Source organism: Bufo gargarizans, chromosome 2 (assembly GCF_014858855.1).
Source record: "Bufo gargarizans isolate SCDJY-AF-19 chromosome 2, ASM1485885v1, whole genome shotgun sequence".
In the NCBI taxonomy this organism is placed as follows: domain Eukaryota; kingdom Metazoa; phylum Chordata; class Amphibia; order Anura; family Bufonidae; genus Bufo; species Bufo gargarizans.
The window spans coordinates 52,312,422-52,335,872 of NC_058081.1; the positions used below are offsets into that span (position 1 = coordinate 52,312,422).

General features: G+C 44.4%; 9 non-coding genes across 9 annotated transcripts; 3 read left to right on the forward strand and 6 right to left on the reverse strand.

Moving 5' to 3' along the window:
* Positions 1–703: 703 nt before the first annotated feature.
* TRNAE-UUC lies at positions 704–775 on the reverse strand. The gene has a single exon. It is a non-coding gene; the product is annotated as a tRNA-Glu (tRNA).
* Positions 776–2,666: 1,891 nt separating this feature from the next.
* TRNAE-UUC lies at positions 2,667–2,738 on the reverse strand. Its single transcript has one exon. It is a non-coding gene; the product is annotated as a tRNA-Glu (tRNA).
* A 224-nt stretch (positions 2,739–2,962) lies between these two features.
* TRNAM-CAU lies at positions 2,963–3,035 on the forward strand. The gene has a single exon. It is a non-coding gene; the product is annotated as a tRNA-Met (tRNA).
* Positions 3,036–3,435: 400 nt separating this feature from the next.
* On the reverse strand, positions 3,436–3,507 carry TRNAE-UUC. The gene has a single exon. It is a non-coding gene; the product is annotated as a tRNA-Glu (tRNA).
* A 2,421-nt stretch (positions 3,508–5,928) lies between these two features.
* On the reverse strand, positions 5,929–6,000 carry TRNAH-GUG. The gene has a single exon. It is a non-coding gene; the product is annotated as a tRNA-His (tRNA).
* Positions 6,001–15,306: 9,306 nt separating this feature from the next.
* Positions 15,307–15,379, forward strand: TRNAM-CAU. Its single transcript has one exon. It is a non-coding gene; the product is annotated as a tRNA-Met (tRNA).
* A 628-nt stretch (positions 15,380–16,007) lies between these two features.
* On the reverse strand, positions 16,008–16,079 carry TRNAH-GUG. The gene has a single exon. It is a non-coding gene; the product is annotated as a tRNA-His (tRNA).
* Positions 16,080–17,505: 1,426 nt separating this feature from the next.
* On the forward strand, positions 17,506–17,578 carry TRNAM-CAU. Its single transcript has one exon. It is a non-coding gene; the product is annotated as a tRNA-Met (tRNA).
* Positions 17,579–19,120: 1,542 nt separating this feature from the next.
* TRNAH-GUG lies at positions 19,121–19,192 on the reverse strand. The gene has a single exon. It is a non-coding gene; the product is annotated as a tRNA-His (tRNA).
* Positions 19,193–23,451: the final 4,259 nt, after the last annotated feature.

Below are 23,451 nucleotides of genomic sequence, written 5' to 3' on the forward strand. Positions count from 1 at the left end.
CTATAACAGCTACAATCACAGTGTACTATAATATCAAGCCTTAAAGGGGTATCCTGGTGTCAGAAGTTATTCCCTCTCCACAGGATAGAGGTCACTGTTAAAGGGGCGGGTGCTTTGGAGGTCACTGTTAAAGGGGCGGGTGCTTTGGAGGTCACTGTTAAAGGGACGGACACTGTGGAGGTCACTGTTAAGCAGCGGTGTACTGTGGAGGTCACTGTTAAGCAGCGGTGTACTGTGGAGGTCACTGTTAAGGGGGCGGGCCCCTGAGGAGGTCACTGTCAAGGAAGTAGGGTGCTGTGAAACTCACTGTTAAAGGGGCGGGCTCCTATGAAGGTCAAAGTTAAGGGGATGGGCTGCTGTGGAAGTCCAATTTTAAAGTGGCGGGGCACTGTGGGGGGTGAGTGTTAAGGATTGGGGAACTGTGGAATTCACTGGTAAAAGGGGCGGGTGCTGTTATGGGGGATACTGTCGATATATTTTAATGACACACAGAAACATTAAATGAAATAGATGAAATATACCCGAGCGACGCAGGGTCCTTCTGCTAGTGTAATATATACTACAGCTGCCCAATGTGCTCCAGTATCCTGCAGTAAAATCCTTGTAGCAAAACACTACATGAAATAAACTGCTATAATGTGAATACCGATGAAATGACACTAATAATATAAAGTACAGAACTACAGAGGAAGAAAACTATTTGTTCCCATACCGGGAGTCGAACCCGGGCCGCCTGGGTGAAAACCAGGAATCCTAACCGCTAGACCATATGGGACCACATGCTGGCCCTCAGTGCACTCCTACTCATATGTGGTGTATTGTACAGACCTAGTATCAGCTCTCCTCCTCCTGTTCTGACACCCCCTGCACATTCACACATAACAGCTCCAATCACAGTGCCCTATAATATCACCAATCACAGTGCCTATAACAGTACCAATCACAGTGCCTAAAACAGTACCAATCACAGTGCCTAAAACAGTACCAATCACAGTGCCCTATAATATCACCAATCACAGTGCCTATAACAGTACCAATCACAGTGCCTATAACAGTACCAATTAAAGTGCCTAAAACAGTACCAATCACAGTGCCTAAAACAGTACCAATCACAGTGCCTAAAACAGTACCAATCACAGTGCCCTATAACAGCACCAGTCACAGTGCCCTGTAACAATACAAATCACAGTGCCCTATAACAATACCAATCACAGTGCCCTATAATATCACCAATCACAGTTCCCTATAGTAGTACCAATCACAGTGCCCTATAATATCACCAATCACAGTTCCCTATAACTTTACCAATCACAGTGCCCTATAACAGCTCCAATCACAGTGCCCTATAACAGCTCCAATCATAGTGCCCTATAACAGTACCAATCACAGTGCCCTATAACATCACTAATCACAGTGCCCTATAACAGTACCAATCACAGTGCCCTATAACATCACCAATCACAGTGCCCTATAACAGCTCCAATGACAGTGCCCTATAACAGTACCAATCACAGTGCCCTATAACAGCTCCAATCACAGTGCCCTATAACAGTACCAATCACAGTGCCCTATAACAGCTCCAATCACAGTGCCCTATAACAGTACCAATTACAGTGCCCTATTACAGTACCAATCACAATCACAGTGCCCTATAACAGCTCCAATCACAGTGCCCTATAACATCACTAATCACAGTGCCCTATAACAGTACCAATCACAGTGCCCTATAACAGTACCAATCACAGTGCCCTATAACAGCTCCAATCACAGTGCCCTATAACAGTACTAATCACAGTGCCCTATAACAGCTCCAATCACAGTGCCCTATAACAGCTCCAATCACAGTGCCCTATAACAGTACTAATCACAGTGCCCTATAACAGTACTAATCACAGTGCCCTATAACATCACCAATCACAGTCCCTATAACAGTACCAATCACAGTGCCTATAACAATACCAATCACAGTGCCCTATAACAGTACCAATCACAGTGCCCTATAACAATACCAATCACAGTGCCCTATAACAGTACCAATCACAGTGCCCTATAACAGTACCAATCACAGTGCCCTATAACAGCTCCAATCACAGTGCCCTATAACAGCTCCAATCACAGTGCCCTATAACAGCTCCAATCACAGTGCCCTATAACAGGACGGACACTGTGGAGGTCACAGTTAGGCAGCGGTGTACTGTGGAGGTCACTGTTAAGGGGGCGGGCCCCTGAGGAGGTCACTGTTAAGGAAGTAGGGTGCTGTGAAACTCACTGTTAAAGGGGCGGGCTCCTATGAAGGTCAAAGTTAAAGGGGATGGGCTGCTGTGGAAGTCCAATTTTAAAGTGGCGGGGCACTGTGGGGGGTGAGTGTTAAGGATTAGGGAACTGTGGAATTCACTGGTAAAAGGGGCGGGTGCTGTTATGGGGGATACTGTCGATATATTTTAATGACACACAGAAACATTAAATGAAATAGATGAAATATACCCGTGCGACGCAGGGTCCTTCTGCTAGTGTAATATATACTACAGCTGTCCAATGTGCTCCAGTATCCTGCAGTAAAATCCTTCTAGCAAAACACTACCTGAAATAAACTGCTATAATGTGAATACCGATGAAATGACACTAATAATATAAAGTACAGAACTACAGAGGAAGAAAACTATTTGTTCCCATACCGGGAGTCGAACCCGGGCCGCCTGGGTGAAAACCAGGAATCCTAACCGCTAGACCATATGGGACCATGTTCTGGCCCTCCGTGCACTCCTACTCATATGTGGTGTATTGTACAGACCTAGTATCAGCTCTCCTCCTCCTGTTCTGTCACCCCCTGCACATTCACTGCTGTCATAGCCATGACTTGTCCTATTGCTTACAGAGATAGGGGCCAAACCCTCCCCCCCCCTCCCCTCCCCCTCCAGAAACTCCCCCTCTTAGGAGGAATGTACAGAGTGTATCATCAGCTGCCTAGTTAGCGCAGTAGGTAGCGCGTCAGTCTCATAATCTGAAGGTCGTGAGTTCGATCCTCACACTGGGCACAAGTTTTAATTATTTGAGTAAATTAACCCCCACATTGCCAACATTGGATTTACGTGTAGAATTTATGTATAAATAAAAAAAGGTGTATATACATGTTTTTTTTTTTATTAGAAGATATATATATATATATATTATATGTTATGTATATATGTATAAATTATATTATAGTTAAATTGAAATATATATATTTTAGATTGTCTTTATTCATTTTTAGGCACAATATTATTTATATAATAATAATAATAATAATGCCCAGTATGGCCCAAACACATACTTTGATTATTCATACAGACATCAATATAAAATATAAAAAAAATGTATATAGAATTCCTAACATGTAAAAGAAATAAAATGTCAAATGCTGATTTCTATATGACATTGCAAAAAAAAAATTATACATTCCCATACCGGGAGTCGAACCCGGGCCGCCTGGGTGAAAACCAGGAATCCTAACCGCTAGACCATATGGGACTGCTTGCAAATTATAGTGAAACGTTTGCTCTAAAAGAACAGAGAGGTCACATGTTCTGTATCAGCCAATCAGATGGCAGATGTGGGATCTCGCTGAGGAGATGGCTGTACTGAGCTCTGAGCTGCCTCAGTGTTATAGTCTGGAGAGGGTTCAGCTCCAGGCCATAGCAACCTGTCCTGTCTGACTCAGTAGTGCAGTGGATGTGTTTTAGGGGGCGCTATTGTACCTGCTAAACAGCTGTGAATCAGGAGACCCTGGGAGCTGCTGATTGGCTGACAAGGATCACATGACCATGTGAATCTCTTGACAGGCGCCATTTTGGCACTGGCTATGGCGCAGTCCTGAGGCCTAGGGTCTCTCAGCATCACTTGATGCTTATGGTCAACCTATTTGAATGAGTAATTATGCATGGCACTGAACAGTGGACAGAGCGGCGCGGGAAAGGTTAGGAAAACATGGCGTCTAATTCCAAAATCAGCGCCACCCCTGTTTCCAGGATGTATGTGGTAATGCAGCTCAATTCCATTCACTTCAATACAGCTGAGCTGCACTACCACACACAACCTATGGGCAGGGGAGGCGCTATTTCTTTGATCATCAGCGGAGACACTAGAGAAATACATGGAATTTTCTATTACAGGGGATGTCTATGATGTCTCATCTCAGACAATGGGGCAAATCGCTAGGATATGCCCCCATTGCCTTATAGGTGCGGGTGCCACCGCTGGGACCCACACCTATATCGAGAACGGAGCGGACCAAAGTGGTGGCTAGAGGACTCCGGTCCGGCCACCAGCGAGCGCGCTCTCCATAGAAGTGAATGGGAACGCACTGCGCATGACCGTCCACCACTCTATGTGCCAGATGGAAATATCCGAGTCAGCGCTGAATGGAGGGAGGGTGCACATGCGCAGTGCACCCTCAACCACTCTCGGGGCCCCGCAACTATCAGACAATGGGGGCATATCCTAGCGATTTGCCCCCATTGTCTGAGATGAGACAACATCATAGACAACCCCTGTAATATAAAATTCCATGTATTTCTCTAGGGTGAGGTATGTTTTCCTAATTTATTATTTTTCATTTATTGCAAATTAGTTTTTTTATTTCAGTTTTTTTTTTTTTTACGTGTCCCCGCTGATGATCAGAAAAGACTTTTGGGCGAAAAGTGTTATTATTTAACCTTTTTTAAAATAAAGAAATCGCGCCTCATATCTGATGTGACTTTTTCTCTGCACATTTGCATTTTTCAGCCGACCATCCAGTAGTCCAACTGCACGTGATCCCCCTGCGCCCTGACGAATACTAAGACGCCTCGCCTAGTTCATCGCCTGCTGTGGGACTCTATAAATGCTATGTAAAATACAGACACTGCATCGGTCTAATCACACCCTGCACATGATAAATGACCCCCATTTTCACTGACTGCAGTTTTTCCAGGATTGTTACTACCGCCTGATTTACGTTTAAAAGGGATTCTGTCATCAAGATTTTCGATATGGAGCTGTTCATATCATCTTCTCAGCCTCCATTATCTAATTAAAAATATACTAGTTTTACTCCCACCTGTCCTTTCATTTTGGATAAAAATCGGTTTTATTAATATGCTAATTACCTTCCTAGCGTGCCCAAGGGGCTGTCCCTCCGGACGTTTGTGCCCAGCCGTGCCCCTTATCTCGTAGCCCAGCGCTGCCCCACTGCTAATTATGCACTCCTCTAATCGCCGATGGTGGGCCGTAATCTCGCGCATGCGCCCTAAATCCACTGGTCAGCGCCCGCGCGGTGTCCTGGCAGCAGCCTCAGCGAACGAAGCGCGCATGCACCAGCTGTCTGCGCACTGGCACTGACCAGATGATTTAGGGCGCATGTGCGAGATTACGGCGCACCATCGGCGATGAGAGGAGTGCATAATTAGCAGTGGGGCGGCGCTGGGCTACGAGATAAGGGGCGCGGCTGGGCACAAACAGCCGGAGGGACAGCCCCTTGGGCACGCTAGGAAGGTAATTAGCATATTAATAAAAAATGAAAGGACAGGTGGGGGTAAAACCAGTATAATTTGAATTAGATAATGGAGGCTAAGAGGATGAAATGAACAGCTCCAGGGCTTTTTTTCTCAGAGAAAAGGTGGTCGAACTCACCCCCCCTCCCCTGGCCACGCCCCTACCCACCCCTAGGACCGCCCCCTAAAACCGCCCCTTTAGAGAACAGGGATGCAAGTAAAATTTGGGGGGGCTATAAAAGTCCAGCCCAGCAAAGAAACCCCCCAGATTGGGATGGCACTGTTAATGGGGGATCTGTGGATGGCACTGTTATGGGGGATCTGTGGCTGGCATCCGATGCGTTCCGCCAGAAAAAAAGCCCTGAACAGCTCTATATCGAAAATCTTGATGACAGAATCTCTTTAAACAACAAAGAAAAGATGCCGTGACCCGGATTCGAACCGGGGTTGCTGCGGCCACAACACAGAGTACTAACCACTATACGATCACGGCAGACTGCTGTCTCTGAGAAAGAGGATGGCATCTAAGGGCTTTCCAGTGACCTCACACTATAGACTGCCTTGTAAACCAGTGTTTGCAAATTAGCTCTCCTCCAGTGCTTCCTATTGGTACACCCCCTAAGTGATTGCCTTAAAGGGGTATCCTGGTGTCAGAAGTTATTCCCTCTCCACAGGATAGGGGGTAACTATCAGTGGGGGTCCTACCACTTATGAGAATAGGGACCTTGTATCAGAGTCTTCACAAGACATGGGTTGCCCATGTTCCCTCCACAAATACCAGTTGGCACCGGGCATGGTAGGTAATGGCACCCCACACCATAACACCTGGTGTTGGTCCTGTGTCACGCTATGCTATACATGATGGCAGTAGACTTTCTCCAGCCCCAGCAAACAATAGTGTTCAGTGATGGAAGCCATTTCTGGCCCGGTACTAAGTATTGCTGCATCAGAGTTCTGGGGCTGGAGAATGTCTACTGCCGTCATGTATAGTATAGAGACACACAGGACCAACAACAGGAGTCATGGTGCGGGGCGCAATTACCTACAATGCTCTTTACCATTTAGGGAGGAAACATGGACCAGCCTTCAATATGTCCAGGACATCATGGAACCAGTCCTGCTGCCTTTTATTGACTAAGTAAGGAGACATGGTGTTCCACCAAGACAATGCCCGTCCACACACTGCCTGTGCTACAAAACATGCTCTTCAAGGTATCCAACAGCTCCATTACCAGATCTCTCCCCATCAAAAACATCTGGGACTGGATGAGATGACGGATCTCCCACCTACAGCAGCCAACAACCATCTTGGCTGAACTTAGGGTCCAGGATAAAAAAGCTTGGAAGGACATAACCCAGGAGGTCATCCAGCATCTGTATGACCGTCTCCATACCAAAGGGGCAGCCAGTACCCCAGCAAGGGGAGATGCCACCCAGTATTAATGTGACTCTGCCTCAACATAGTATTAGTGCAGTGAAATTTCCAGACGTGGACACCCCCCTTTTAGGACACGCTATTCCCACTTCTTTCGTAGAGATGCATCATGCTCTCCTCCCCTCAGAGCATATATGGGTGTCGGGGCTGCAGCATCCCAGCACTGTATACAGTTGGTGTTCATGGAGAGCTGCTTTTTGGGAGAAAGCAGTCCGCTCTCCAATCCATGGGAGAATTGCCGATTCTTCCAGGCATCGAGGAGGTCAGCCCTATCTAAGTGGTTAGTACTTTTTTTTTAATGGTGTTCATACGGGATAAATTGCATAAGTACATAGTGTGTAGTCCATTATAGACGCAACTATACCAAATATGTGGAGGCGTTTTTTTTTGTTTATTTGTTTGTTTTTTTCCCAGTGGAAAAAGTGTATTTTTTATCTTGGAGCTTTTCTTATAATTTTTTTTTACTTTATTTTTGCCCTTACAAGCCTTTACTCCACCGCACCTCCCGGACCCTTCCAAACCCACGACCTCCCACCCATCTCCCGAAGACTATCAAGGAGGAAAACAGAAAAATAAAAATTACACCAGATGACTCTCTTCAGGTCTATTCAGAACAGATTTAATTTCACACCATAATCTGGTTGGTACTCACAAACAGGGTTTTTCATAATTATATAAATATTTTTCCATTAAATAATTCCACTAGATTTTCTTTTTATTTAAACTTTGCTCCAACTTTTCACTAGCCCCACAAGGGGACTGTAACAGGTGATCTTTTGATCTCTTATATAATGCATTATACAGCTTAAGGGGCTTTCACACCAGCGTCATGTATTTCCATTTTTCTGCTCCTTTATAGGGAGGTGTAATGGACAATAAACAGCTATTTTGGCTTTATTTTGAATTCAATGTAAGGGGATAAACAAGGTGTGAGGAATATGGATTAATATTTTGGCCATATTGGGCTTTCTAGGGTAGGTACGAGGACAGGGAAACCCCACCATCAGGGGTGGTCCCTGGGCTGAGGATAGACCAGGATCTGACTAGGGAAAGATTCCCTTGTTAGCATTTCATTTTTACCTCAACACCTGGTCAACGTTCCTCTTTCCTCCACTTGAAGTAGTATATTTACATTCATTACTCAATTTGCGGTGGATGGTATATATGCAGTAATAGGTGGGCTGCATCTGCTCGTCCATGGGTTGTTATTATCTGTCACCAATTTTTGGGGACATTTTTAGCTTGATCAATATTTCCTCCAAGTTTAATGTATGTTTATTAGAAGGACTTGAGCACTATCCCATAGTATTGTTCCAAAGGAGTTTACTGGGTTAATATTTACTGTCAGCCATGTCCCCACACCAGCCATCAGCTGAAAGGTAGCAGAGGTAGTGAGCTCCACAGGGGGACCCTGCTTCAAAGCCAGCAGATGGCAGAGGACCTCTAGCAGTCCACCAGTGTTTACAACTTTTCACACTTCCATTCAGCCAGCAGAAACCCAGCTAATGGAACAGGAAAGACCTCTCTGCAGGGGGTCTAGTCCATTCCCCAGTTTAATCAAATCTAGCAGACAGCATGGAACCGGTGATTTATAAGGAATTATGAATCGCCCGGCCATCACATGCACAAACCGCATACATATTTGTGTCCCTGTGGCCACGATAAATAGGCCCGTAGTCATAGTCTGGCGGTGGGATGCCAGGCAAGGAAGATATACATATCTCCCCACAGAAACTAAATAATGGAACTATGATTGGACTCTACTTGTAGCCGGAACCCAGGCGGGTCTGTTGGTCCCAGAACCATCTCCCTGTGACCTTCTGTTCTGGAGCTATGAACCATAAAGTGTTTTGTGGGTCATTGAGCTGCCAGGATCAGCAGGGAGGGGGGGACCCTTCCCAGAGGCGGAAAGAGGAGGGGCCGGCTACAGTTTAAAAGGCTTGTGCAAGCAAGCGGGCGTGTCTTTTTCTGAAGGGGGTCACATTGTGCCATGTGTTTAGAGGGACCTGCAACCTATTGACATCATTGCCCTTCATGTGAATACAGCTAAGAACTAATCACAACCCAAAAGGACTCATCCATCTGATAAACTGACTTTCGCTCTGTTTAATCCTGTTTGTACCATACCACCTGTATTTGTAACCTCAGACCACTGTATATATCCTTGTGTGTATATAGTGTATTGTCTAGTCAGTGGTGTAGCGTGGGTTGCCAGCACCCGGGGCGAGCCATGTATTGCGCCCCCCACCCCTCCCAACCTGTGGACACGCCCCTTTTACAGATAATGTAGCAGTCCTATATAACACCACAGATAACATGGTGGTAACTCTCTAAGTACAGATAATGTAGTAGATGGGTATAAGGCCCCAGAATTCAGAACACGCACAGTGTGAGCTGAAGTCTGGGGCCAGGATGCGGCAGGGTGGGCCAAATTCTCAATCCACCCCCTGAACCCTACCATGAAACAAATATGTGTTTGGACATTACATACATCACTACAAAATATACGGTATAATACAGCACCACATACCTCATCCATCCAGTGACGTCTCCTGTGATGTAGACTTTCCTTTACGTCTTTATTCGGAGATAAGACCGCCATGACACCTTCTTTCAGCTGCGCCTCTACAGTTTCACAGAAAGCATTTTTAGATTCCTCACTTTACTATCATCCTCCCCTCCTTGTACCTCAACACTGTTATCCTGCTGCCCCCCAATACTGTGGTAGAGCCAGACAGATAGGAGGACCAGAGCTGAGGCACACTCATATATACTAATATTACAGAGGGGCCATTATATATTATAATAATACATAGGGGGCTATTATATATTATAATAATACATAGGGGGCTATTATATATTATATTAATACATAGGGGGCTATTATATATACTAATAATACAGAGGCGGCCATTATATATTCTAATCTGTGTGGAGGGGGCATAGAGGAGGCAAAACCACTGTGTAGGGATGAGCGAATTTGTTATAAAATTTGTTTGTGCTTCGTTTGGTGGTAGAAGCAGAGTTGCAATATGGATTCCGTTACCACAGACCATAACGCAATTCTATGACGTAGAATGCATAACGGAATGCCTTTAGAGACATTCCGTTATTCCTTCCGTCATAATAGAAGTCTATGGGCTGCATAACGGATCTGTCCCATTTCCGTTATGCAGTCCATAGACTTTTATTATGACGGAAGGAATAACGGAATGTCTCTAAAGGCATTCCGTTATGCATTCTACGTCATAGAATTGCGTTATGGTCTGTGGTAACGGAATCCATATTGCAATTCTGCTTCTACCACCAAACGAAGTGTAAACAAATTTTAAAATCTGAAATTCGCTCATCTTTACCACTGTGTGGAGGGGGCACAGAGGAGACAAAGCCCACAGTGTGGAGAGCGTACAGACGAGGCAAAACCACCTTATGGAGTTAAAGTGAGTCTGTCATCAAAGTTTCACCTTTTTAACCCTTCCCATAGATTTCTAGCAGCCTTGCAGTTAATAAAAACATTACCTTTTATGAGCAATCCTGGACTTATAAAACCGGCAAAAAACAACTTAGTGGTATATGCAAATGGGGCTCGCAAGTGCCCAGGGGCGGTGTTACCCTCGTAGGTGCCCAGCTAGCTCAGCCCTATTGTCGCTTCCCCCCACCCATTCTTTCCCTCTGACCGCCCATCTACTTACTTCTTGCTTCGCCGAGATCCTGCGCCTGCGCACTTAGTTAATTACTGTGATGCCGTACAAGGAATGGGCATCGCAGTGCGCATGCGCCGGCCGACAGACTTAGTGCGCAGGCGCGGGCAGGGGAGCACCCAGGAATTTTGTCTAGGGGGGGTCCGAAAGGCAAAAAAATGTGGCATGTGTAGTGTGCTGTGCTAATTACATTTTTCAAAGCCCCCTTCATCTTTAAAACTGCAGGGACGGGGGGGGGGGGGGTGTAGTGTGTTGCGCTGATTCTTTTACTTGGCGATTCTAAAAGCTCTGCAGGAAAAGAACAATGCGGCGCGCAAAGCGCGCCGCACATTTTTTTGGCCTCGCCCATTATTAAACGCCCCTCCTACATATAATAGGCCACTCCCAACAAACACTGTACAGCTGACATTCTATAGTTGCGGCCTGTCTCTACACATCATACTGAGAGAGTATGTCCTGGCTGCACTGCCTGCTTCACATCATACAATAGACAGCCGGCTGCAGCCAGGAAGCTCCTCCTCCGCTCTCCTCCCTCCCCCAATCCTGCTCAAGGCCTGTGGTTCCCCCCACCATCTGCCTGCTGCCCCCTTTGGCCGTCCTCATCCAGCTCTGAATCCTCCTTCTGCAAATGGCAGGGGAGGAGCCGGAGCATCTCCTCTCCTACATAGCGCCCCCTACCTCTTACATCCAGTGATGTCACCTTTGTTGTAGACGTTCTCTTTCCTCATCTTCTCCATTCAGACCAGACCGCCATGATGATTCTTCAGCATCTCCCGTCTCTGCAGGGATTAACAAACAGACATTAGTTTCCCACATTTCCATCATCTTCACATCTTCTGAACCCCCTTTCCTGCCACCCCCAATACTGTGCCCGCTGTGCCCCCAATACTATACTGCTGAAACAGTCCCCCTGGAAATACTACTACCACACAGATAGTGTCCCCAATACTGTACCCGCTGTGCCCCCAATACTATACTGCAGAAACAGTCCCCCTGGAAATACTGCTACCACACAGATAGTGCCCCAATACTGTGCCCGCTGTGCCCCCAATACTATACTGCAGAAACAGCCCCCCTGGAAATACTGCTACCACACAGATACTGCCCCCTTCAACAATTATTGGCACACAGTGCTCTAAAAAAATAACTGCGCCCAGACACTAATAGTATAAAGATAATGTCCCCCAAAAATGATTGTATCCCCGCTTAGTACCCGCTGTTGAGCTAATGTCCCCATAATGTATGCCAGTATAAAATACCCCTATATAGTGCCCCAGTAAATGCCCTCATAGTGCTCCTCTCCCCTTCCCCATAGTGTCGCCCATAATATGCCAGTAAAAAATGCCCCTTCTAAGTGCCACCATATGCCCCAATAGTGCTCCTTTCCCCCATAGTGCCTACCATAATGTGCCAGTAAAAAAAATGCCCCCTTAGTGCCACCAGATGCAATAATGCCCCCATAATGTGCCAATAAGAATAAAGAACCCTTTAGAGCCCCCACTTCCCCTTAGTGCCCCCAAATAATGCCCCTATAGTGCCACCAGATGCCCCATAGTGCTCCTCTCCCCCATGGTGCCCCCCAAATAATGCCCCCATAGTGGCGTTCTCCCCTTTACTGCCCCCCATAGTGGCGTTCTCCCCTTTACTGCCCCCCATAGTGGCGTTCTCCCCTTTACTGCCCCCCATAGTGGCGTTCTCCCCTTTACTGCCCCCCATAGTGGCGTTCTCCCCTTTACTGCCCCCCATAGTGGCGTTCTCCCCTTTACTGCCCCCCATAGTGGCGTTCTCCCCTTTACTGCCCCCCATAGTGGCGTTCTCCCCTTTACTGCCCCCCATAGTGGCGTTCTCCCCTTTACTGCCCCCCATAGTGGCGTTCTCCCCTTTACTGCCCCCCATAGTGGCGTTCTCCCCTTTACTGCCCCCCATAGTGGCGTTCTCCCCTTTACTGCCCCCCATAGTGGCGTTCTCCCCTTTACTGCCCCCCATAGTGGCGTTCTCCCCTTTACTGCCCCCCATAGTGCAGTTCTCCCCTTTAGTGCCCCCCATAGTGCAGTTCTCCCCTTTAGTGCCCCCATAGTGCAGTTCTCCCTTTTGTGCCCCCATAGTGCAGTTCTCCCCTTTTTTTGTGCCCCCATAGTGCAGTTCTCCCCTTTTTTTGTGCCCCCATAGTGCAGTTCTTCCCTTTTTTTGTGCCCCCATAGTGCAGTTCTCCCCTTTTATAGTGCCCCCCATAGTGCAGTTCTCCCCTTTTATAGTGCCCCCCATAGTGCAGTTCTCCCCTTTTATAGTGCCCCCCATAGTGCAGTTCTCTCCTTTTATAGTGCCCCCCATAGTGCAGTTCTCTCCTTTTATAGTGCCCCCCATAGTGCAGTTCTCCCCTTTTATTGTGCCCCCCCCATAGTGCAGTTCTCCCCTTTTATAGTGCCCCCCATAGTGCAATTCCCACCCTTTTATAGTGCCCCCCATAGTGCAGTTCTCTCCTTTTATAGTGCCCCCCATAGTGCAGTTCTCCCCTTTTATAGTGCCCCCCATAGTGCAGTTCTCTCCTTTTATAGTGCCCCCCATAGTGCAGTTCTCCCCTTTTATTGTGCCCCCCATAGTGCAGTTCTCCCCTTTTATAGTGCCCCCCATAGTGCAGTTCTCCCCTTTTATAGTGCCCCCCATAGTGCAGTTCTCTCCTTTTATAGTGCCCCCCATAGTGCAGTTCTCCCCTTTTATTGTGCCCCCCATAGTGCAGTTCTCCCCTTTTATAGTGCCCCTCATAGTGCAGTTCTCCCCTTTTATAGTGCCCCCCATAGTGCAGTTCTCTCCTTTTATAGTGCCCCCCATAGTGCAGTTCTCCCTTTTTATTGTGCCCCCCCATAGTGCAGTTCTCTCCTTTTATAGTGCCCCCATAGTGCCAGCTCCCCCCCTCAAAAAAAAAAAAAAAATACACCTATACTTACCAGCAGCGATGCGATGCAGCCTCTTCCGGCCCGTGTCCCTGCTGTGTGCTGCCCGGCTCAGGCAGCGCGATGATGACGTCATCGTGTCGCCAGAGCCGGCCTCTGATAGGCTGCAGGCATTAGTGCCTGCGGCCTATCAGAAGAACAGCGGAGGGACACACCTCTCCCTCCCCTACCGCAGCACAGCTATGGAGATGAGAGCTTCCACAATGGAAGCGCTCATCTCCTACTGCCCCCGCCCCCCCGCCCCCCCGCCCCCCGCCGCCGCTGATGCTGCTGCTGCCGCTGCCACTGCTACACTTACATCCAGGGCTGCGCCGCCTATGGTGATCGGCGGTGCGGCCCTGAAGGATAAAAAAAAATAATATTTGCCTGGTTGTTCTAGGGGGGGTCCAGACCCGCTGGACCCCCCCTGTAGGTGCGCCACTGGGCGCGGGATCTCGGCGAAACAAGAAGTAAGTAGATGGGCGGTCAGAGGGAAAGGATGGGGGCGAGCAGATGGAAAGACAGGGCGGGGTGAAGCGACGATAAGGCTGAGCTAGCTGGGCACCTACGAGGGTAACGCTGCCCCTGGGCACTTGTGAGCCCTCATTTGCATATACTACTAAGTTGTTTTTTGCCGGTTTTATAAGTCCAGGATTGCTCATAAAGGTAATGTTTTTATTAACTGTAAGGCTGCTAGAAAGCTATGGGAAGGGTTAAAAAGGTGAAACTTTGATGACAGACTCCCTTTAAAATACCTAATGTAAGGGGATGTACTGTATGGTGAGCAATGTAACTGTGGGTGACTTTATAAAAGCTTCTAGCAGCTCTCACACCCCTCATATACTCCACTACAATCTCCATAAAAATACAGCCCCCAGACCCCTCACCAGGAATCACTGAGCACAGCATGCTGTAAGTGCCTGCACTCTCCCTGCTCTGGACGCTGCTCTGCTTCTCCTTACAGCCCTTTTCCTGTAAGGGGCGGGAGGAAGCGGTCACATGATCTCATGACATCATGCCCTCGAAGAAGCCAATACATTCTAGACCTGTCCTGAAGCCTATGAGGCAGAATGGAAATGCCTGCTTCCCTCCTTTAGAAAATGCCTGCTGCCGGGCGCCCCCTGCAATTTGGCGCCCGGGGCAACAGCCCCCCTGCCACGTTACGCCCCTGTGTCTAGTGAGCCTTTAAGGCGATTAAATATATAATTTAATCTTGTTCTGTCTGGTATCTCGATCACGAATCCCCGCGTCCGTGTTTCGGCCTAGTAATACGCTACCGCGGGTTGGTTTCTTACCCTATATAATCCCGTTAGCGTATAGCTTATATCAAACAAGGAACTGGTGGCAGTCTTCCCGGGCTGAGAACGCGCTGTTTCACTGGGGCAGTGAAAAGACTCTCTCAGCTTGTTGCCTCTCTGTGCCCGCGTGGACAGGAGGAGTCTGTTAAAACTGTACCAAGACTGACCCTACCCGCTCCTCCAGGAGGGCGTAACATCACACCTTGGTAACCAGTGACCATACCGTATCTCGTAAGCTCGATGCAGTTAACGTCCGACGTCAGTCAGGGCGCGGTATTCGTCCCACAAGGTGATCATTTTATTGTGCAGGGTGTAACAATTGTGTATAGTTTTCTTTTTTATATTTTTCTAGGTAGGCAAAGGATTATATTTTTCCACTCTCTGCCTCCATCTACACATGGTCCATTTTGGATCCGGATTCAAAGGGGTCCAACTGCCTCGTTAGCGCAGCAGGTAGCGCGTCAGTCTCATAATCTGAAGGTCGTGAGTTCGATCCTCACACGGGGCATGTGTATTTTTATTTCTACCTATTAAGGGCTACTTTTAAAAGACAAGTACTCCATACATTGAATTTAATTTATTTAAAGGGGGAGACGGACCCCTCCAAAACCTTCCTGTGCCACTAGGGTGTCTTGCTGCTTCCTGTTGTCATTGTCACACCCCACAACTATGGCATCTATTACTAGTTAGTCTCCGTCAACAGTAATTTGCCACTAGAGGACGCTAGTGGAGGCGTTTAGTTTTTTTGTTGTTTTTTTTTTTTAAGTGGAAAAAAGTTTTTTTATTTTTTATCTTTGAGCTTTTCTTGCATTAATAAATTAAAAACTCCAAAGACATACTGATAGGGACCTTAGATTGTGAGCCCCATAGGGGACAGCTAATGTCTGTAAAGCGCTGCGGAATATAGTAGCGCTATATACATGCATAAAATAAATTAATTAATTAAAACAATAAGAAATGTGATAAAGCTGGTTATGGCCATTAACAAACCAGCTTCCACTTTCGAAACTGGCACAAAAACAACTAATTTCACTTGCAATTCATTTGGACACATTTCCACATATGGCAGTTTTGCTGGGATTAATACTTCTGTCCTATGTACATTTAAGACAACAAAAAATGTAAAAAACTAAAAATGCCGTGACCCGGATTCGAACCGGGGTTGCTGCGGCCACAACACAGAGTACTAACCACTATACGATCACGGCAGACGATGGGAGTGGGAAAATTAAAGGCCTTCTTCAGTCTTCTCTGTGACCTCATACTATAACCCTCTACAGCCCCAGACAGCCCCTTTAACCCCTTAGTGACCAGCCTTTTTTGGACCCTAGTGACAAAGCAATTTTTTTTAAATTTTATTTTGACATAGAAGTAGCTGTCGGAGGACTGGTTATAGTTTTTAATGGAGCCATTTTAGGGTACACATAACTCGCTGATTAACTTTTGTGAACTCTTTCTGGAAAAAATAGCAATATCTCCACTGAGTTTTTATGTTATAAATTTTGCGACTTTAATTTTTGGGCATAAATAACATTATAACTGTACTCTCTGGGTCACTAGGATTACAACAATACCAAATACATATAGTTTTTTTTTTAGTTTTACTACAATAAAACACATTTAGTAAAAAAAGACGAAAATGTTTTTGCATCGCCGCATTACAAAATCCATAACGTTTTAATTTTCTTTTCTATGGAGCTGTGTGAGGGTTTTCTTTTCGCAGAATGACTTGTACCTTTTATTAGTAACATTTTGGGGTAAATAACACTTTTTGATCTCTCTTTATTTATTTTTGGCAGCAAATAAGCAAAAAGCAGCAATTCTGGCTTTTTTTTTTTAAGGGTGTTCACCATACGGGATAAATTACATAAGTGCATAGTGCGTAGTCCATTATGGACACAAAGATACCAAATATCTAGAGGCGATTTTTATTTTATTTTTTTCATTTGAAAAGTGTATTTTTTATCTTGGAGCTTTTCTTTAAAAAAAAAAAATGTAATAAATATTTTTGCCCTTACAACCCCATACTCCAACGCACCTCCCCGACCCTCATAAATCCACAACCCCCCCACCCATCTCCTGAAGACCATTGAGGAGGAAAAAAGAAACAGAAACAAAAATTACCCTTTTCAGGTCTATTCATAACAGATTTGATTCCACACAGGATTTTTCGTAAATACCGTATACATTTTTTCCATTAAATGTTTTTACTAGATTTTCTTTTAATTTAACTTTTTAAACTTTCTTTAACTTTTTGCTAGCCCCACAAGGGGGCTGTAAAAGGTGATCTTTTGATATAATGCATTATACAGTTTAAGGGGCTTTCACAACAGAGCCATGTATTTCCATTCTTCTGCTCGGTTATAGGAGCAGAGGGATGAAAATAACGGAAGTTCCGGATTCGGCACATAACTGAAGCACCCAGAGCCTAACAGACCCCATTGACTATAGTAGGATCTGTTTCCTTTAGGAGAAAAAAAATTCCTGCATGCAGGAATTTTTGCTCAGCTATTTTTGATGAATTCTGAGACGGAAGCCCCAAACTGAGCTCCTCACAAGTGTTGATCGAGCACCAAAGTGCTCGGGTGCCCTGGTGCTCGAACAGAACATTTTGGGATGCTAAGGGTCTCAACTGCCTCGTTAGCGCAGTAGGTAGCGCGTCAGTCTCATAATCTGAAGGTCGTGAGTTCGATCCTCACATGGGGCATGTGTGTTATTTTTTTTCTACATATTAAGGGCTACTTTTAAAAGACAAGTACTCCATAAATTGAATTTCATTTTTTTTAACCCCTTCAGGACACAGCCTTATTTCACCTTAAGGACCAGGCCATTTTTTGGTAATCTGACCAGTGTCACTTTAAGTGCTGATAACTTTAAAATGCTTTGACTTATCCAGGCCATTCTGAGATTGTTTTTTCGTCCCATATTGTACTTCATGACACTGGTAAAATGAAGTAAAAAATAATAATATTTTTTTTTTTTAAATACCAAATTTACAAAACAATAGTAAAAAATGGCAAATTTCCAAGTTTCAATTTCTCTACTTCTATAATACATAGTAATACCTCAAAAAATAGTTATTACGTTACATTCCCCATATGTCTACTTAATGCTTGGATCATTGTGGGAATGATATTTCATTTTTTGGGGATGTTACAAGGTTTAGAAGTAAATCTTGAAATTTTTCAGAAATTTTCAAAAAACAAATTTTTAGGGACCAGTTCAGGTCTGAAGTCACTTTGTGAGGCTTGCATAATAGAAACCACCCAAAAATGACCCCATTCTAGAAACTACACCACTCAAGGTATTCAAAACTGATTTTACAAACTTTGTTAACCCTTTAGGTGTTCCAGAAGAATTAATGGAAAATAGAGATACAATTTCAAAATTTCACTTTTTTGGCAGATTTTCCATTTTAATAATTTTTTTCCAGTTACAAAACAAGGGTTAACAGCCAAAGCAAACTCAATATTTATGGCCCTGATTCTGTAGTTTACAGAAACACCCCATATGTGGTCATAAACTGCTGTACGGGCACACGGCAGGGCGCAGAAGGAAGGGAATGCCATACGGTTTTTGGAAGGCAGATTTTGCTGGACCGTTTTTTTTTACACCATGTCCTATTTGAAGCCCCCCTGATGCACCCCTAGAGTAGAAACTCCAAAAAAGTGACCCCATTTTAGAAACTACGGGATAGGGTGGCAGTATTGTTGGCACTAGTTTAGGGTGCATATGATTTTTGGTTGCTCTATATTACACTTTTTGTGAGGCAAGGTAACAAGAAATAGTTGTTTTGGCACCGTTTTTATTTTTTGTTATTTACAACATTCATCTGACAGGTTAGATAATGTGATATTTTTATAGACCAGGTTGTCACGGATGCGGCGATACCTAATATGTATACTTTTTATTTATTTATGTAAGTTTTACACAATGATTTCATTTTTGAAGCAAAAAAAAATCATGTTTTAGTGTTTCCATAGTCTGAGAGCCATAATTTTTTCAGTTTTTGGGCGATTACCTTGGGTAGGGTATGATTTTTGCGGGATGAGATGACGGTTTTATTGGCAATATTTTGGGGTGTGTCGATGCAGACGTGGCGATACCTAATATGTATACTTTTTTTTATTTATGTAAGTTTTAGACAACAGCTTTTTTAAAACAAAAAAAAATTATGTTTTAGTGTCTCCATATTCTGAGCCATAGTTTTTTTATTTTTTGGGCAACAAAAAATTTTAAAAACTAAAAATGCCGTGACCCGGATTCGAACCGGGGTTGCTGCGGCCACAACACAGAGTACTAACCACTATACGATCACGGCAGACAATGGGAGTGGGAAGATTAAAGGCCTTCTTCAGTCTTCTCTGTGACCTCATACTATAACCCTCTACAGTCCCAGACAGCCCCTTTAACCCCTTAGTGACAAGCCTGTTTTGGACCCTAGTGACAAAGCAAATTTTTTAAAATTTTATTTTGACATTGAAGTAGCTGTTGGAGGACTAGTTATAGTTTTTAATGGAGCCATTTTAGGGTACACATAACTTGCTGATTAACTTTTGTGAACTCTTACTGGAAAAAAAAGCAATATCTCCACTGAGTTTTTATGTTATAAATTTTGCGACTTTCATTTTGTGGCATAAATAACATGATAACTGTACTCTCTGGGTCACTGGGATTACAACAATACCAAATACATATAGTTTTTTTTTTAAGTTTTACTACAATAAAACACATTTAGTAAAAAAAAGACGAAAATGTTTTTGCATCGCCGCATTACAAAATCCATAACGTTTTAATTTTTTGTTCTATGGAGCTGTGTGAGGGTTTTCTTTTCGCAGAATGACTTGTATCTTTTATTGGTAACATTTTGGGGTGAATAACACTTTTTGATCTCTCTTTATTTATTTATTTTTGGCAGCAAATAAGCAAAAAGCAGCAATTCTGGCATTTTTTTTTAAGGGTGTTCACCATACGGGATAAATTACATAAGTGCATAGTGCGTAGTCCATTATGGACGCAAAGATACCAAATATCCACAGGCGATGTGTTTTTTTTTTTTTCATTTGAAAAGTGTATTTTTTATCTTGGAGCTTTTCTTTAAAAAATAAAAATTTATAAATATTTTTGCCCTTACAACCCCATACTCCAACGCACCTCTTGGACCCTCATAAACCCACAGCCCCCCACCCATCTCCTGAAGACCATTGAGGAGGAAAAAAGAAACAGAAACAAAAATTACCCTTTCAGGTCTATTCATAACAGATTTGATTCCACACAGGATTTTTCGTAATTACCGTATACATTTTTTCCATTAAATTTTTCACTAGATTTTCTTTTAATTTAACTTTTTAAACTTTCTTTAACTTTTTGCTAGCCCCACAAGGGGGCTGTAAAAGGTGATCTTTTGATATAATGCATTATACAGTTTAAGGGGCTTTCACAACAGAGCCATGTATTTCCATTCTTCTGCTCGGTTATAGGAGCAGAGGGATGAAAATAATGGAAGTTCCGGATTCGGCACATAACTGAAGCACCCAGAGCCTAACAGACCCCATTGACTATAATAGGATCTGTTTCCGTTAGGAGAAAAAAATTTCCTGCATGTAGAACTTTTTGCTCAGCTATTTTTGATGAATTCTGAGACGGAAGCCCCAAACTGAGCTCCTCACAAGTGTTGATCGAGCACCAAAGTGCTCGGGTGCCCGAGTGCCCTGGTGCCCTGGTGCTCTGGTGCTCGAATAGAACTACTATAGGGCTACTTTTAAAAGACAAGTACTCCATACATTGAATTTCATTTTTTTAACCCCTTCAGGACACAGCCTTATTTCACCTTAAGGACCAGGCCATTTTTTGGTAATCTGACCAGTGTCACTTTAAGTGCTGATAACTTTAAAACGCTTTGACTTATCCAGGCCATTCTGAGATAGTTTTTTCGTCACATATTGTACTTCATGACACTGGTAAAATGAAGTAAAAAAAATAATTTTTATTTATAAAAAATACAAAATTTACAAAAAAATTGTCAAAAATTGCAAATTTCCAAGTTTCAATATCTCTACTTCTATAATACATAGTAATACCTCCAAAAATAGTTATTACGTTACATTCCCCATATGTCTACTTAATGCTTGGATCATTGTGGGAATGATATTTCATTTTTGGGGGATGTTACAAGGTTTAGAAGTAAATCTTGAAATTTTTCAGAAATTTTCAAAAATCCAATTTTTAGGGACCAGTTCAGGTCTGAAGTCACTTTGCGAGGCTTACATAAGAGAAACCACCCAAAAATGACCCCATTCTAGAAACTACACCACTCAAGGTATTCAAAACTGATTTTACAAACTTTGTTAACCCTTTAGGTGTTCCACAAGAATTAATGGAAAATATTCAAAATTTCCCTTTTTTGGCAGATTTTCCATTTTAATAATTTTTTTCCAGTTACAAAGCAAGGGTTAACAGCCAAAGCAAACTCAATATTTATGGCCCTGATTCTGTAGTTTACAGAAACACCCCATATGTGGTCGTAAACTGCTGTACGGGCACACGGCAGGGCGCAGAAGGAAAGGAATGCCATACGGTTTTTGGAAGGCAGATTTTGCTGGACTGTTTTTTTTTACACCATGTCCTATTTGAAGCCCCCCTGATGCACCCCTAGAGTAGAAACTCCAAAAGAGTGACCCCATTTTAGAAACTACGGGATAGGGTGGCTGTATTGTTGGTACTAGTTTAGGGTGCATATGATTTTTGGTTGCTCTATATTACACTTTTATGTGAGGCAAGGTAACAAGAAATAGCTATTTTGGCACCGTTTTTATTTTTTGCTATTTACAACATTCATCTGACAGGTTAGATCATGTGATATTTTTATAGACCAGGTTGTCACAGATGCGGCGATACCTAATACGTATACTTTTTTATTTATTTATGTAAGTTTTACACAATGATTTCATTTTTCATCAGTCCTGAGGCTGTGGTATGGATGTGTCCTGAGGCTGTGGTATGGATGTGTCCTGAGGCTGTGGTATGGATGTGTCCTGAGGCTGTGGTATGGATGTGTCCTGAGGCTGTGGTATGGATGTGTCCTGAGGCTGTGGTATGGATGTGTCCTGAGGCTGTGGTATGGATGTGTCCTGAGGCTGTGGTATGGATGTGTCCTGAGGCTTTGGTATTGATGTGTCCTGAGGCTGTGGTATCGATGTGTCCTGAGGCTGTGGTATCGATGTGCCCTGAGGCTGTGGTATCGATGTGCCCTGAGGCTGTGGTATCGATGTGTCCTGAGGCTGTGGTATCAATGTGTCCTGAGGCGATACCACAGCCTCAGGACACATCGCTGCGCTCATGAATAGGGACCCTCTCATCAGTAGTACTGAGCCCTGATACATGTGTGGAGCCTGAAATAGGGGCTACCACCTGTATGTTATCAATGTGTCTTTTTTGGTATATTTGATAACTGTGTGTGTTGATCACTGATTCACGGGTACCAACACCATATGTTATTGTATTGCCCCCTGTATGTGCTCAATATTCCCCTGATGAGTTATGACATGAAACATGCGTGTAGGGATTAGCTGCACTAGGGCACAATAGGGCCAAGTAGCAAAAGGACAAGGTTCCGGACAAGGTCGTTCTTATTAGAACGGGTGCTCCGTGATTAGGACGCTAGGGTCACGCTAGCACCCACATCTTAGGGCTGTCTAGGGACCCAGAACCCACTAATACCCCTGTCCAGCACTAACTGCGCTTTCCTCAGTAATACCACATCTACTGACTATCTATACAAACCGGAGGACTCCAGCAAAACGGTAGGACTACCGGTTATCTTAGGTGCCGCCGTGCACCACGTTATTCACTATCTTTTGTGTTATCATGCACTTTTTGTTATCAAATTAAAATATCTAGGGACTTTATTCTATCAAATGAATTAAAAGTTAAGTTTTAATAAAAATCACCATCCCCACTCTGTCTGTAATCTTAAAGGGGTTCTGCACCTTCATTTAACTGATGATCTATCCTCTGGATAGATCATCAGCTTCTGATCGGCTGGGGTCCGACACCCGGGACCCCCGCCGATCAGCTGTTTGAGAAGGCAGCCGCGCTCCAGCAGCGCCTCTGCCTTCTCACTATTTACAGCCGGGCCGCCCGCCCACTGACGTCACGACTTGTATCAACTAGAGTGGGCGGGGCTAAGCTCCATTCAAGTGACCAGAGCTTAGCCGCGCCCACTCTAGTTGATACTAGTCGTGACGTCAGTGGGCGGGCGGCCCGGCGGTAAATAGTGAGAAGGCAGAGGCGCTGCCTTCTCAAACAGCTGATCGGCGGGGGTCCCGGGTGTCGGACTCCAGCCGATCAGAAGCTGATGATCTATCCAGAGGATAGATCATCAGTTAAATGAAGGTGCAGAACCCCTTTAATTATGGGTGATCAAGTCATCAATTAACATACAGCTTCCCTCTAGTCGCAAATACAACAAATTTCACTTGCAATTGATTCGGACACATTTCCACATATGGCAGTTTTGCTGGGATTAATACTTCTGTCCTATGTACATTTTAGACAACAAAAAATTAAAAAAACTAAAAA